Source organism: Pseudoliparis swirei, chromosome 2 (genome assembly GCF_029220125.1).
Source record: "Pseudoliparis swirei isolate HS2019 ecotype Mariana Trench chromosome 2, NWPU_hadal_v1, whole genome shotgun sequence".
NCBI lineage: Eukaryota > Metazoa > Chordata > Actinopteri > Perciformes > Liparidae > Pseudoliparis > Pseudoliparis swirei.
In genome coordinates, this window is record NC_079389.1 from 19,156,104 (window position 1) to 19,170,812 (window position 14,709).

At 45.2% G+C, this 14,709-nt stretch overlaps 1 protein-coding gene across 1 annotated transcript in view; it reads right to left on the minus strand.

Annotated features, from left to right (window-relative positions):
* The window catches only part of tmeff2a (transmembrane protein with EGF-like and two follistatin-like domains 2a), a 115,005-nt gene that overhangs the window by 34,091 nt on the left and 66,205 nt on the right, over window positions 1-14,709 (minus strand). The window lies entirely within an intron of this gene.

The following is a 14,709-nucleotide window of genomic DNA, read 5'->3' on the forward strand; positions in this document are numbered from 1 at the left end:
GTTTTTTGTGTGTGTCAGTTCAACCACAACCAGGGAGATAATTCTGACAAGCTGGTGCCGCCGCCGAGTTACGACTCCGAGTTAAACCGAAAGAAACTCTCATCCCCAACTGAAACCTGAGGGGAATCCATGCGGACGTCGCCGCTTACCCGGGTCTTCTCCTCGGAGGCAGGGAGCAGAACGACAAGCGGCGCGAGCTGAAGCTTTGTCTGACCGGCGATGGAGGTAATTACCGTGTCATTTGATGTAGATGTTGTTGCTAAACATGGCTCACGTGACTGCTAATAGCAGCTAGCCCTCAGGGCTAATTTGGGGAGTTCTTTCCAGCTGCACCAGTATAGCCGTCGTCTGGCTGTTGAGCGGAGGCGGTCTACACGTTTGTCCATATGCTCGGTGGAGCATCACCGTCAGCCAATGACCGCTTCTGTACTGTGCGGTAGCAAAGATCCACATCCACTCAGACATTTCTTTTTGTTGTAATCAGAGTTCTTACACATGTTGACCAATGGATTTCCAGGACTTTAAACCAAATTCCCATGACCAAACTGAAATCTCGGTATAAACATGAAACATTTAGAAAATGTTGCGTATTGAGGCGTCGCGGCTTACATTTTGAGCGTCTTTCTTCAAAAATGTTTTAATTATTTCAAACACGGCGTAAATGAACCTGTGATTATAACAAATTTCCATGACTTTTTCAAAACCTTTATGATTTTAGTTATTTCCATGATTTTTCCCGGCCTGGAAATGACCATTTTAAATTCCATGACTTTTCCAGGTTCTCCATGACAGTACGAACCCTGAAAAGAGACTTGAGACTTGAGCTTGTCGGTCAGGACCCCTCCCATCCCAGTGGATGGAGTTACTGGAGGTAGTTGGCTAAAGTCTGCCTTGTCTGCTCAGGCGCCATTTTTAAAGCCTTGAATTCAGCATTTAGTCGGTCGCCATCGTTGTGACCAGTGACCATCGATCCACCTTCATCACAATGTCAAAGTTTGCCAAAATAAAACCGGTCTCAGACATGGTGGACCCCCCCTTCCATGACCTTTCCAGGTTTTCCATGACCGTACGAACCCTGTGTAATTATTTTGTCATTTCTTTTCTTTACATTACTTCAACCACAGCATGAACACTTTATTGTTAAATAAGCAGCATTACGTCCCTTTATACCCGTCTCTTTGTTGACATCCCTCCAGCAGGAAGAAGAGCTAAATGAGGGAGATGAAGAGAGAAACGAGACAAGGCACGCATCCGTGCGATTTCCTTTGAGGGATTTTGTTGGAATCTCTCTAGATAAGAAGACCAATGACCTCAGAAGGAAAAAATAAACGATTATTTATTATCCACTTTGTAAAGCAATTGATAAGAAAACTCCTACACACGAGTATTTTGCACTTCATGCAATGCTTTAAGGCACTTGAGGCAGCGACGGTGAGAATATCAAAGCCATTACCAAACCCGTGATAACGGCTTCAAATCAAATGTTACCAACATCCGCTGATTAAAATGTTTTAACTGACTCTTCAACCCTCTTTGTTCGAGCTATATGTACTTGATACTGTACATTTGTCTCACAAATTGCATCGGATGTCCCCAAAGAGTTGTATAGAGGCTACAGCTACAGGATAATTGCACGGTGCCGGTGAAACCAAATAATTCCTATTTGCAGCTGTGATAAATCTTAGCGAGGGCTGTTTTCTTCCCGTAAACAGACATGTGATCCATGAAAGGTGATACAGGAAGCAATAAACATGAGCCAACTCGCTGATAATGGCCCGGGGATGATGATACTGAATCTGTGGTGCGGTCACGGTGCATCTGCATCACACTGCCGGCATTACATGCACTTTGAACTCTGACTCATCTGCAACAGATGCAGTCTTTCACTTGTGTGAGCAGGTCCATTAGAAAAAGACTGCTGACAATTAAAATATGAAACCCATCAATCAAAATGGCATCAATGGGCCCGCTGCCCCGAGTGGCCGATCTGACGGGGAGAGCTGGGCCAGAGAACCGAATACAGCCTGATAATCCATAAACATAATGGACATCAATATTAAAAAAGATGACAGATGAGAGGCCAGGATTCAATTTCGATTCTTTTTTTCCTCCCATGCAGAAGCCCATATCACTTTTCACAAAGTAATCTGTCCGCCATAAGGTCGATGAGGAGGGGCCGAGGGGCCGAGGGGCACCGCTCCAGTGACGCAAAGGACAAAATGAATCAGGCAAGGGGCAATAATGACTTTGAAATAAATAATGATGCGACCATCACGCTCGGTGGGCATTGGCAGAGAAACACAGAACAGCGTCGCTGAAGCAGAACTCCCATAGACTGCAGGTGGGCGTGGTCACCATGGAGACACCCATTAGTTTCGGGGACTGCCAGTTTGAAGCCTCCGGTCGGTCATTGGACCCTCGGCTTTTGACCGTCACCGTCTCGGTCGCTCGTTAAGACGAAAAAACGCGGACGCTTGAGACCCCGCGGCAGCGACCTGTCGATCACACGGTAGCCACGCCCTGAAGTAGAACGGCACGGCGGAAAGACGCAAGCAGCAGGAGAGGAGGGAGGCTGTCGAGCTGCTCGGGTTTCCCCCGTTGGCCAAGTTCAGCCGGAAAGCATCATTAGTCAGATCTCAACAGGGTGGATTTATTACCGGCTTGTCTCAAGACCCCATCACGACGTGTGACGGCCATCATTTGTAATTGGGGCTTGCTGGCGCGTGGCGTAAAGATGATTCACGTGCGACCTTGCAGCTTAAGTGTGGCGCCATATTGCCGACTCTCTTCAGTCATGTTGCAGGTGGTTTGTACTGGGGAATTCAACAATTAATAATCGTGTTGTTTTGTTGTGGTTCTTGTATCAGGTCTTACCTTTTAGCGATTCACAATAACAGACTAGGCTTCGGCACTCGGATCATTAGATAACGGGCCAGAAATACATCCTTTGACTGAGTACCGGTAGGTATCACAAGGTGCAGCTGCAGCCAGGTACAACTGTTGATCCATTTGGTGGTGACCGTGCAGTCATTAATGAAACCTGGAATAAGGTCCTCAACTGGGTCAGAGCCTTTCTCGATGGATTAAAATGAGGAATTATGGTTTTAAACCTTCATCTTTCCCAGCGCTGAGAGGATTAGATCCTGCTTTCTGTTCTCCTCTCGCCTGAATGGCTCAGCGGCCGTCTTTCATTCCCGATATACGGTCATAAGAGCTCTGGGAAAGAGCATTCAGGTTGCTCAATAAACTTAAGGAGAAGTGGTCGCCTACACCTCATATCACACACAAGAAGAATCATGTAAGTGATTAAATAAGCATAACCTGCTTTACTATCTATTTTCCTCTAAATGGGACCGTACGTTACTAAATAAACATCTTGCAGTATTGAAGAAGACTTGATACTGAGAGCATAAACTCATGTTCACAATGTTTAATAAGGGAATAAATCAAGAGAGAAGCACTTTCATCTCGTTAAAGAATTCTATATAATCGGACTTTAAGGAACTTACGGGTGCCAATTCAGAGTGGAAATGTTTTATATTTTATAAAATAGGCTTACCCACTCTCTTGATGAGAGTGGCATGAGAAGATCGATGCATTCCCATCTCATTGTGTTGCCAAGAAACACTCAGAATACGTTACTCCCCTAAAACCACAACTTTGACTTTTTACCGTTTGGGTACGGATACATGAGGAATGTGTTGATTAGCAAGCTTAAATTGTTCCGGTAGGCGTATATTTCAAACTAGCTGCTTCTCCCTAATGCTAAGCTAAGCTAATTGCCCCCTGGCACTCGCTCCAGAGTTAATGCAAAGTCGTGATTGGTATCGATCTGCTCATCTGACTCTTGGCAAGAAAGCAGGAGGAACATTTCCCACAATGTCGATGTATCCCTTCAAGTTATGGTGCCAATGCCAAAAATGATACTGTCCAGTTTTTGATAGCTCGCATTGAGGAATAATACGTTTTTTTAAGTCTCAAATGAGCAGAATTGTGTGCTTTGGCACGTCTTGGCATCGAATTTGGCCGCCAGGAAACAACTTTGTATTTTTTTGTGCAGAACAGTGTGAGTTTCAATAGAAGCCCATTAAGATGTCAAACAAACCACTCATGATTTATTTCTGCTTTCAGATATCAGTCCTAATAAAGAGAGGTATCTGGGGCTCTTTATAGTATAGAAATGTCCATATCACTTTGAATGTGTCTGTCCAGATTGATTTATACCATAAAACCTACAAGTATTAGACATCTTGGATCCGCTCAGATTCCTGGTTATAATCCGGAAATAAGATAAACTAGCCTAAAGCAAGTCACAAGCGACTTCAAATAACACAGGGATGCAAGCTAAAGCTCCCTAAAGAGGACACCCATCTATTTTAAGTTTGACTTGACTAATTCATCAAGACAAGGCCACGGCACCGGCCCTCATCGCTCACCGTCTATGAGAAGAAAAATCAACCCCACTAAATAATTCATGCCTTTGTTTCGGCCAAGTATCAATTCTATTTAATTTATATGAAAGCGGATAGACGGCACGAACAAGGCATCGCAATGCAACGGATCACCGTTATTCGGCCAATGTTTTTCTTTTGCCCGTCTCTCCTTCCTTCCACCGCTCCATTATTTGTCCTCATACACACTGGCCACAAGGATTTGGAATTTCTCATCCGTATCTCATATCAGCATGCTCGTTGGAAATTCAATTAAATTCCCTCTCAGTTTGCACTCAGCAGCAAGGCCTCTCTAACCTTGGCATATTTACTCTCCGAAGCCCCATCACAATGTGGAGAACCTACAGGTAGAGCAACAAACATCCTCTTTTCCTCCCTCTCTGTCTCTGACATTAACTATTCACCCCTGTGGAACGTCGTGACGCACTCCAGTTTGATGCCGTCCTATGTGGCCCCTGTAGGGTGTTCACGGATAAGTGCCGAGACACTTCCCTGTGGTGTGGTTGCATTTGGAATAATTACCCCAAAGTGCTATGATGCTTGTTTTTGTATGTGTCAGTTCAACCACAACCAGGGAGATAATCCTGACAAGCTGGTGCCGCCGCCGAGTTACGACTCCGAGTCACGACTCCGAGTTTAACCGAAAGAAACTCTCATCCCCAACTGAAACCTGAGGGGAATCCATGCGGACGTCGCCGCTTACCCGGGTCTTCTCCTCGGAGAGCCGGGAACGAGAACCGACAAACGGCCGCGAGCTGAAGCTTTGTCTGACCGGCGATGGAGGTAATTACCGTGTCATTTGATGTAGATGTTGTTGCTAAACATGGCTCACGTGACTGCTAATAGCAGCTAGCCCTCAGGGCTAATTTGGGGAGTTCTTTCCAGCTGCACCAGTATAGCCGTCGTCTGGCTGTTGAGCAGAGCGACGGCGGTCACACGTTTGTCCATATGCTCGAGTGGAGCATCACCGTCAGCCAGCGGCCCGCTACTGTACTGTGCGGTAGCAAAAGATCACATCCACTCAGACATTTCTTTTTGTTGTAATCAGGGTTCTTACACATTTTGACCAATGGATTTCCAGGACTTTAAACCAAATTCCCATGACCAAACTGAAATCTCGGTATAAACATGAAACATTTAGAAAATGTTGCGTATTGAGAGCGTACGCCGGCTTATATTTTGAGCGTCTTTCTTTAAAAAATATATTAATTATTTCAAACTCGGCGTAAATGAACATGTGATTATAACAAATTTCCATGACTTTTTCAAAACCTTTATGATTTTAGTTATTTCCATGATTTTTCCCGGCCTGGAAATGACCATTTTAAAATTCCATGACTTTTCCAGGTTCTCCATGACAGTACGAACCCTGAAAAGAGACTTGAGACTTGAGCTTGTCCCGGTCAGGACCCCTCCCATCCCCGAGTGGATGAGTTACTGGAGGTAGTTGACGGCTAAAAGTCTGCCTTGTCTGCTCCAGACGCCATTTTTTTTAAAGCCTTGAATTCAGCATTCAGTCGGTCGCCATCGTTGTGACCAGAAGTGACCATCGATCCACACCCTTCATCACAATGTCAAGGGATTTGCCAAAATATGGAAACCGGTCTCAGACATGGTGGACCCCCCCTTCCATGACCTTTCCAGGTTTTCCATGACCGTACGAACCCTGTGTAATTATTTTGTCATTTCTTTTCTTTACATTACTTCAACCACAGCATGAACACTTTATTGTTAAATAAGCAGCATTACGTCCCTTTATACCCGTCTCTTTGTTGACATCCCTCCAGCAGGAAGAAGAGCGAAATGAGGGAGATGAAGAGAGAAACGAGACAAGGCACGCATCCGTGCCATTTCCTTTGAGGGATTTTGTTGGAATTTCTCTAGATAAGAAGACCAATGACCTCAGAAGGAAAAAATAAACGATTATTTATTATCCACTTTGTAAAGCAATTGATAAAAAAAACTCCTACACACGAGTATTTTGCACTTCATGCAATGCTTTAAGGCACTTGAGGCAGCGACGGTGGGAATATCAAAGCCATTACCAAACCCGCGATAACGGCTTCAAATCAAATGTTACCAACATCCGCTGATTAAAATGTTTTAACTGACTCTTCAACCCTCAAAAGGTCATGTACACGGTGGTATACCAGTGCAGTAAAGAAACAAAAAGTTAGCTCGGCTTTGACTTCGCACTGGCTTCAGTCCAATGCTTTAATCTTATCTCGGGGCTCCTCGTCTTTAAAGCAGCTCAGTTAATCTACTGTATAATGAGTCGATCTGTTGAAACACTGCTTCCATACTGAAACAGATGTCTGGAGCGAGCCAGAGAGGACAGAGCTCTCCAGTAGGAAGCTCCTATCACGAAGACCGCTGTTTCGAAAGATGCATTTTAATTTCGTTACTCATTTCTCTCAGCCATTTAAGAGCACTTCAATCAAAATGTGCATTTTGCTCGTGTAGTGCACGGGAAGACATCTGCAGTGTCACTTCAGTGTCACGGCGACAGCGTTTGACACGAATGAGAAACCTAAATATATTAGGGTACAGCGCACAGCCATATCGGAATGGACAGCCAGCATCCTAAAGTAATACATAAATAAACAAACCACATACTATTGTTTTGGTATCAAACTCAACAGCCATAACAATCAAAAACGCCGAATCATTGTGACAAAGCGAGGCGAGCAGATGTCAGAAAACAGATGGCTGAATGTTGTGATCTTTACTGGCGTCTACGAGTCGTTTAGGAGAACGTGTTAGCATTCACACAGTTTCCTGCGTTTTGAATTTTTTCCTAAAGATGCAAAAGACAATCCACGAGGAGTCTCGTGCTCTCCTGTTATCCAAGCCAAATATTCCACTTGTGGATTGTATATGTCATTACTTTAAAGGAAGGCTTAGTTTGAAAACTCTTTATAAATGCTGGAGTTATTCTACCAGTCGGTTGTGGCCAGTGTGCTGCACTTTGCCATTGTCTGCTGGGGGAGCAGTGACACCAGGAAGGCTGGCTCCATCATCGGCTGCCAGCTCACCTGGAACAGGTGGTGAGGACGTTGAAGAAACTGGTGTGACCACCCTCTCCACCTCCTCCAGGGTACAAGGTCAGAGTACTTTCTAGATACAGGAGAACATTCCTGCCGGCGGCTATGAAGGCTACAACAGTTCACCTCTTGCCAGATCACCCTAACCCTTCTTATATTTTGTGTTTTTTTATTTTTATTCTTGTGTAATTTCCCTTGGGGATTAATATCTATCTATCTATCTATCTATAAATGAGCGCAATTATCCGAAGTTAGGAGCGTTTTCTGAATCTGACTTCAGTGTACGAATAAAAGGTTTCGCTCCTTGGTCTTGATTTTTTTAAAAGTCCTGCACCTCCATGAAACGGCACAACCAGAGACCTCCAACATGTCTTCTGTCCAGTTACAATGCAATAAATCATAAAAAAATTAAAAAGCGGAGGTTGAATGTCTTTGTTTCCAAGTGTTACCAAGGTTGGATACAACTATTTCTACTTAAAAGCCTCTCTTCAAAGCATACAGTTCACTTTCACACATTTTTTGTCAAATGACTGGCGGTCTCAGGCGAACCAATCAGGACCACCTTGTTCCTCTGAGGACAGCGGAATTTAATCATTTCTACAGTTATCTGGTTACTTCAAACGGTTTATTTGGGGCGAGATTTTAAACGAGAGCCCTAGAATAAAATGCGTTTGATGAAATAACACAATCTTAAACTGAGGTTGAGGTTGCGCTGGACTGATGAAAATCCGATCAATGCGACCGTTTTTTATTATATTGTACAGCTTGCTGGTATGATAACGGTGTAGTTTGGGGGATTATTGAAAGAAAACGTGCTTTTCCATCCCGCTGGCGGGTTTTGGGGTTCAGAGGGTGAAGATATCATCTCCGATGTACGCAGCTCTGAGCGTTGCCTCCTCTGTCCTCGGGGGCAAACACACACTTTAGGAGCCTTGGCACAGCGATGCCCCTTCTGTTACCATCGCCTGCTTGCTCCGTGAATCTCAAGAAAATGTCAGGCTCCAGCCCCCAAATACTCCGACCCAACTCCACGTGTGTCGGCTCGCAGCCCCCAGCGCCACGCCACCCCTGCCCTGCAGGGGCCAATCTCACACCACTGAGCCTTGGAGAGGAGCCGCGGACAGCCGGATGGCGGGGGAGTGATGGCATGGTTTGCTCTCAAGGGAGGAAGAGGATGAGAAAACTACGGGCTACTGGCTAATCCTCTGTGCACAGGACCACCAGAAAAGGATTGGCCGGGGCTGAAGACGGAGCTACAGATTGGAGATCACACCGAGGGGAGGGGCTAAGGAGCTGGAGACAAAGGGAGGATGAGCAAAGCGGGTGGTCTCTGGTCGAGATATTTGACACCACAGATATCTGCACTGTAACACAATTGTAGCAGAGGGAATGTAATCAATCAGTGCAGCAGATTGTGCGTCCAACAATGCACGACGATGTGCGGAGCGATATTCTACTGAGGAAAGTCCGCTCGGCCCGAACCCCAAGCACGACCACACGCTTTCCATTAATGGAACTATTTGTTTGCGTTATTAAAGCGGCCGTGCCCTTCATTGTGCATAACTTGAAGCATTGAAATCATAAAAAAATTCACTTCCTGCACTGTTCTAATGAGCGTGGACATTAGCTCAGACACAAAACAGTGTTTTTTGTTCCAGGCCATAAACTTGTTTCTTTCTCCTGTGGTTATTGGTGATTCAACACGGAGGTTGATGGGGATTGACTCACTTTTTGGAACCGGCACTTCCACATTAAATCAATCACCAAATGTTCTGTTTGTAATGTATAGAGGTAGCCTCATTTAAGGGGGTTAATGTTGACAATGACAAACAGTCAACAACGATGTTGAGGCAGATTTTGGGGATTTTCTCTTCTTCTTTTATACAAAATGTGCCTTAATTTCATATTTTTCATTCATGTGACTTGTTTAAAAAATGGATTTAGACCTAGTTTGCTTTCAAGCACTTTGTTGATTTGCTTCAAAAGTGTTTTTATAAGTTTGGTTTAATTCGATAATCAATGGCACTGAATGGAAATACCCGACGAGAACATGAAAACACTCGCTCTGTCTTTTTCTGCGGCAGTGATACACATTGGAAGGAAAAATGTGGTGGGGAAATATTCCAACAAAGAAACAAAACTCGGATACAAAAGTTGATTATTGTGTTATACACACTTGTGGTATTGACCATTTTTAGCTCCACACGAGCCATGACGATGTGTTTTGCTGCAATGTGAAGGATCACAGTCAAAGAAGTTGACGTAAGCAAATCTTTCCAAAATGTGTTAATTGGCTTGGTATCCTTGCAACACGAACAACACAAATGTCATCAACAGCTATTCAACGCGTCCTTGCTTCCTAATTTTAGAGAGTGTGATATTGCAAGAGGGCCATGAGGGGAAAACACGGAACACACTACCTGTCAATAAAGATAATCTACCTCCATTTTGTTCTGATAATGAGGAGTAGTCACCAAACTCCCTCTGAAATATACAGCAGGAGGACCTATGTAACGACAGCATCATCGCTAAGTCCCGCCCTCGAACGCAGACTGGCCAATCATGACGGAGCATCGTCCAGCTCCGGGTAAGGTCCGATCACTAGCCGGCTCTTTGGAGCTCCTCATGGTCAAACGTCGTGTAACGGTGATACTCGTTACCCGGAGAGGCTGGAAGGAGATATACTCGTTTCTATAACGTTATAATTCTACGTAAAATCCTGTGAAGCTAAGATTAGCGACGTACGTTACAGGGTCCATATGTGTTGACCAATGGATGTCCAGGACTTTTCCAGGACTTTAAATTGAATTTCCATGACCAAATTTTTTTTAAAATATCAGTGTATTCACGAGTATAAACTTAAGACACAAATGAATGAGACACAATAGTTTAATTAAAAGAATAAACATTTATATAAATGTTTATTCTTTTAATGAAACTGTGTAAATGAACATATGAATATAACACATTTCCATGATTTCCCAAAAACTTTTGGGATTTAATTTCGGACGGAGTAAAGGTACATTATTAACTTTAATGTCCGCTTCAGACATGTTAGCACCCACTGCATAACTTTGAAAAAGTACAAATGTAATCAGTTATATGCAGATTTTTTTCGAGCCCTCACTTTCCTCATTGAAGAGAAATTCAGAATCTATAATGCGATGAACGAGACTCGTTGGAGGAGCTCGAGCCCACAGGCTCTATTGAGAGAGAACAGGACCAAGAGGTGGCAATAATGGCGTCCAGTGGCGAAGAGGAGGAGCGTGAAGAGGGCATTGAGATAAAGCGTGAGGTACATAAAGGATGACATCAAAGGCAACGCGGGACCGCAGGAATGGGGGCAAAAGGTTACGTGTTACTGAAAGTAAAACAAGGGGCTGTAACAGTTTAGCTCCACACCTTCCTTTTTGTATTAGTTGTTTTCATCCTGTCTCACTAACTATCATGCCATTCCAGATCCTGCTTCCCATCTCGTCAGTCCAACTCCCCTCACCTGCCTCTGATCACCTCGTTAGTCCCTCATTCCCTTCACCTGGTCTTCATGCCCTTCTCACCTGCCTCTGATCACCTCGTTAGTCCCTCATTCCCTTCACCTGGTCCTCACGCCCTTCTCACCTGCCTCTGATCACCTCGTTAGTCCCTCATTCCCTTCACCTGGTCCTCACGCCCTTCTCACCTGCAGCCCATCCCCTCATTAGTCCCTCACTATTTAGCTCCCTCACTTCCACTTGTCCTCTGCCAGATTGTCTTGTGTTTCTCAGACCAAGCCCTTGAGCGTTCCACTGTGTTTGTTTATTCGGTCTGTTCCGTTCATGACAATACTTTCAGTAAAGGATCTTTATCAGCGTTATGTGTCTCCTGAGTCCACCCTAATCCCGTCGTGACAGGGGCGCACTTCTTCCCAGCTAACGTGACAAATTGGTCTTTCCTCACAAACTATTTGAAAACAATCGAGCTGGTGACTGACTGGCCGTTCTCGTCGTGTCTCTGCAGCGACCGTCTGAAAGCACCGGCTGAAGGTCGACTCGAGTCTGACTTCAAGTTTACATTTTTTCATTAGGCAAGCTTTAATTTGAATTGTTGACATTTTGAAAATGGTTTGCAGTTATATTGATTACCTGCTTTAATAATAACTGAGAAGAATGACGGATGAATAACATGGAACACTACGTCCTGACTGTTTGAATACGGATCAATGAGGAAAACAAAGATACCACAATGAACCCGTTAGCCGACAATGAGCGGCACCCTCGGTCGGGGCCACCACCGATGTTCCCGCGGGCGTCGCCGAGACCCTCGGTGGATGCGTCGGGCAAAAAATGAATAAATGGAAAAAAAGGTTTCTGTGTAAAAAGCTTATTTCTTTAAGGCCAATGCACCATCCCAATCCCTCAGAATGATCTGCTCCCCTGATGTAAACGAACCACGAGCCTCGCGGGGCATTCCCCGAGCACAGCCTATACCTCACAACAGTCATTAGCACACGCACAACTTCACGCCACGAGGGATTCGCCCGCTCCTCCAGAGAGGAGTCCTAAAGCCCCAAAATAAACAGCCTTCAGATGTTTACATAATGGAGCGGCCGGATGCCTGCAGGCGGGGAGGGGGAAAGCTCATTTGCGGTGTTCATGAGAGAAGAATCAGAAATGGCGGCCTGGTTTATGGTGATTGATACTGTATGAAGGGGGGTAGAGAGAGAGGAGGGGGGGATACATGCACAGAGCAAAAGGAAAATGTGTACTTTTACTTGCCTAAAGCAAATTTAGACCAATCAAATATAGCGTTGTAGATCATTTGGACCTTCTTCATATAAGAGTGAGTGTTTCTATGAGCCCGGTCATCTCTAACTACCAACTATGTCCTGTTGAGACTCCGCCCACTCCTCCTCTCTACCGCCATCTGCCTGATGGATCGTGGAGGTCTCCATCGTGGAATATGCCGACTACCAACTATTCATACACTCTGTCATATTCATTGAATGTGTTTTAACACTAAATCTGTCCTTCTGGTCACATGACATCTATTGTTCTGTCCATCCTGGAGAGGGATCCTCCTCTGTTCTCTCCTGAAGGGTTCTTCCCTTTTTTTCCACCTGAAGGGTTGTTTGGGAGTTTTTCCTGATCCGATGTGAGGTCAAAGGTCAGGGATGTCTATGTGTACAGATTGTAAAGCACTCCGAGACAAATTTATAATTTGTGAGAATGGGCTATACAAATAAACTGAATTGAATTAAATAGTGGTAACCGTCAAATAAATGCACCAATGGAGCCAGCTTTGGAAACACGTGCAATGCATGAACCTACTTCCATCAAGGCTCGCTATATTAACGGCGTCTGCAGATAATAAGAGGAGTCGGACAAATACCTACGAAGGGCGACCGGCAGATATTCCACCTCCGCTGTGGATTGAAGTCCCTGACACTGCGTCCCGTTCTGGGTTACTGCTCAGCTGAGAATCAGCAAAATAACGGACACAATTAAATTCAGGCAAATAAAAAAAATAAAAAAAGCTGTCCGTTGTGAAATGACCCAGCGGAGGAACCTCACCGTCTTCATACCTGGAATTGAGGCCAATGTCTCTCCGGGAGGCCGTAACTCAAACTGCTTCGCTCGCATCTTCCAGCCACACAAAGATCTTCTAATGAGCCGCTCGCTGGTGACAAAAGCGCCGTTCCATACATCTGGGGATTTGACCAATCAGGAAGTTGTGGGGAAAGAGAAACATCAGCGGAGCTAGGAATCCTAAATTCACTCGCCACCGGCGTGACTGAAAACCTCGGACGTGTAACGAGTGATCGTAATACGATGATGACGTAGAACAGGAGAACTGTGGTAATGATTGCTCGTATTTCTAAATCCTGAAAGAGGCGAGGTGTGCTGGGATAAGCGTCGGTGTTTCCTATCAGGCTTTACATGAGAAGACACGACCTGAAATCCCCAGGGAAGGGCCAAAAGGGCGAGCGATGTCCCCGCCGCCGCGTGAGGGATGATGAGCCTCCGCTCATCTGGGACATCCTCTCTGTTTCCCCGAGTGCCGTCTTTACGGCCATGACACCGGCACTATACGACTGTGTATACAGCAGATGGTTATGGGACAATATAACGGACTATCACTGAGCTGATGGTGTGGTCTGGGTCCACGTTTCCTCCGGAAGATGAAGATGCAATCTGTCATTTGTTTTATGAGCCACCGTGTGTGTTGACGTGATGAAGAACCGCTGGCTGCTCTGTGTGTACTTTTTACAATCGACCTTTCTCCGGGGTAAACGCGGAGGTGCTGACCGTCGGTTCGAACCGAGGCTTGGGAGAGGCAGTCTGGTTCAGTTTACAATCTTTCTGCGATTGAGCCCCCCCCCCCCCCCCCCACACACAGCTCAAATTCTATCTTAAAGGGCCCACCTGGTTCCCTTGTTCCCTCTCTTAATCCCGATCAAATCCTGTCCATGACAGAAGAAAAAAAAGTCCAATCCTACTTTCTCTCTATACCAATATATGTCCATCCCATCCCTTTCTATGGCCCCATCTTGCTCCGCCCCCCCCGCTCTCTCCTCTCCGTCTCGGGCATTGTCCCATTATTTTTCAGGATGAGAAAAAAAGGCCAATAAAATCCCCGATGCCGGTGAGAGGCTGGCCCAGAGGTGACCCCGCTATTCTCATCAGCCTCCGTCCCACTCTCCTCCCTCCTCCACTGATGGCTGCCGCTCGCCGCTTACGCCCCCGTCTGAACCACCACCACCACCACATCGTATTCCAGAGCCCCTGCTATGCACACACACACACACACACAGTATTTAACGCAGGGGGACATTTCAAAAATAATTTCCGAGCGGTATGATTGGATATGCTCCCGTAGAGAGACGAAGGGGAAAAGCAAAAGCGGCAGAGGTGAGAGATGGAATAAAGGAGAGAGGGATAGAGAGAGTGAACGTGTGTGGATGAAGGGATCTAACGACTTTGCTTCTATCTCATTTGCAGATCCCATCCCTCTCCGTCTATACACTCCCTTATCCCCGAGCCAAAATCAAGGCTCATCCGCCAAGCCGCTCTCACGAGCACCGCCCTGAACGTATGCTCTGAGAGAGCCTGATCCTTTTTCTACGCGGGGACTATCTTACTGTATACATTACAAAAACTATATATATAATATAGTTATTTATATTTATATCTAAATATATATAGTTATTTATATATATATAGTTATTTATATCTAAT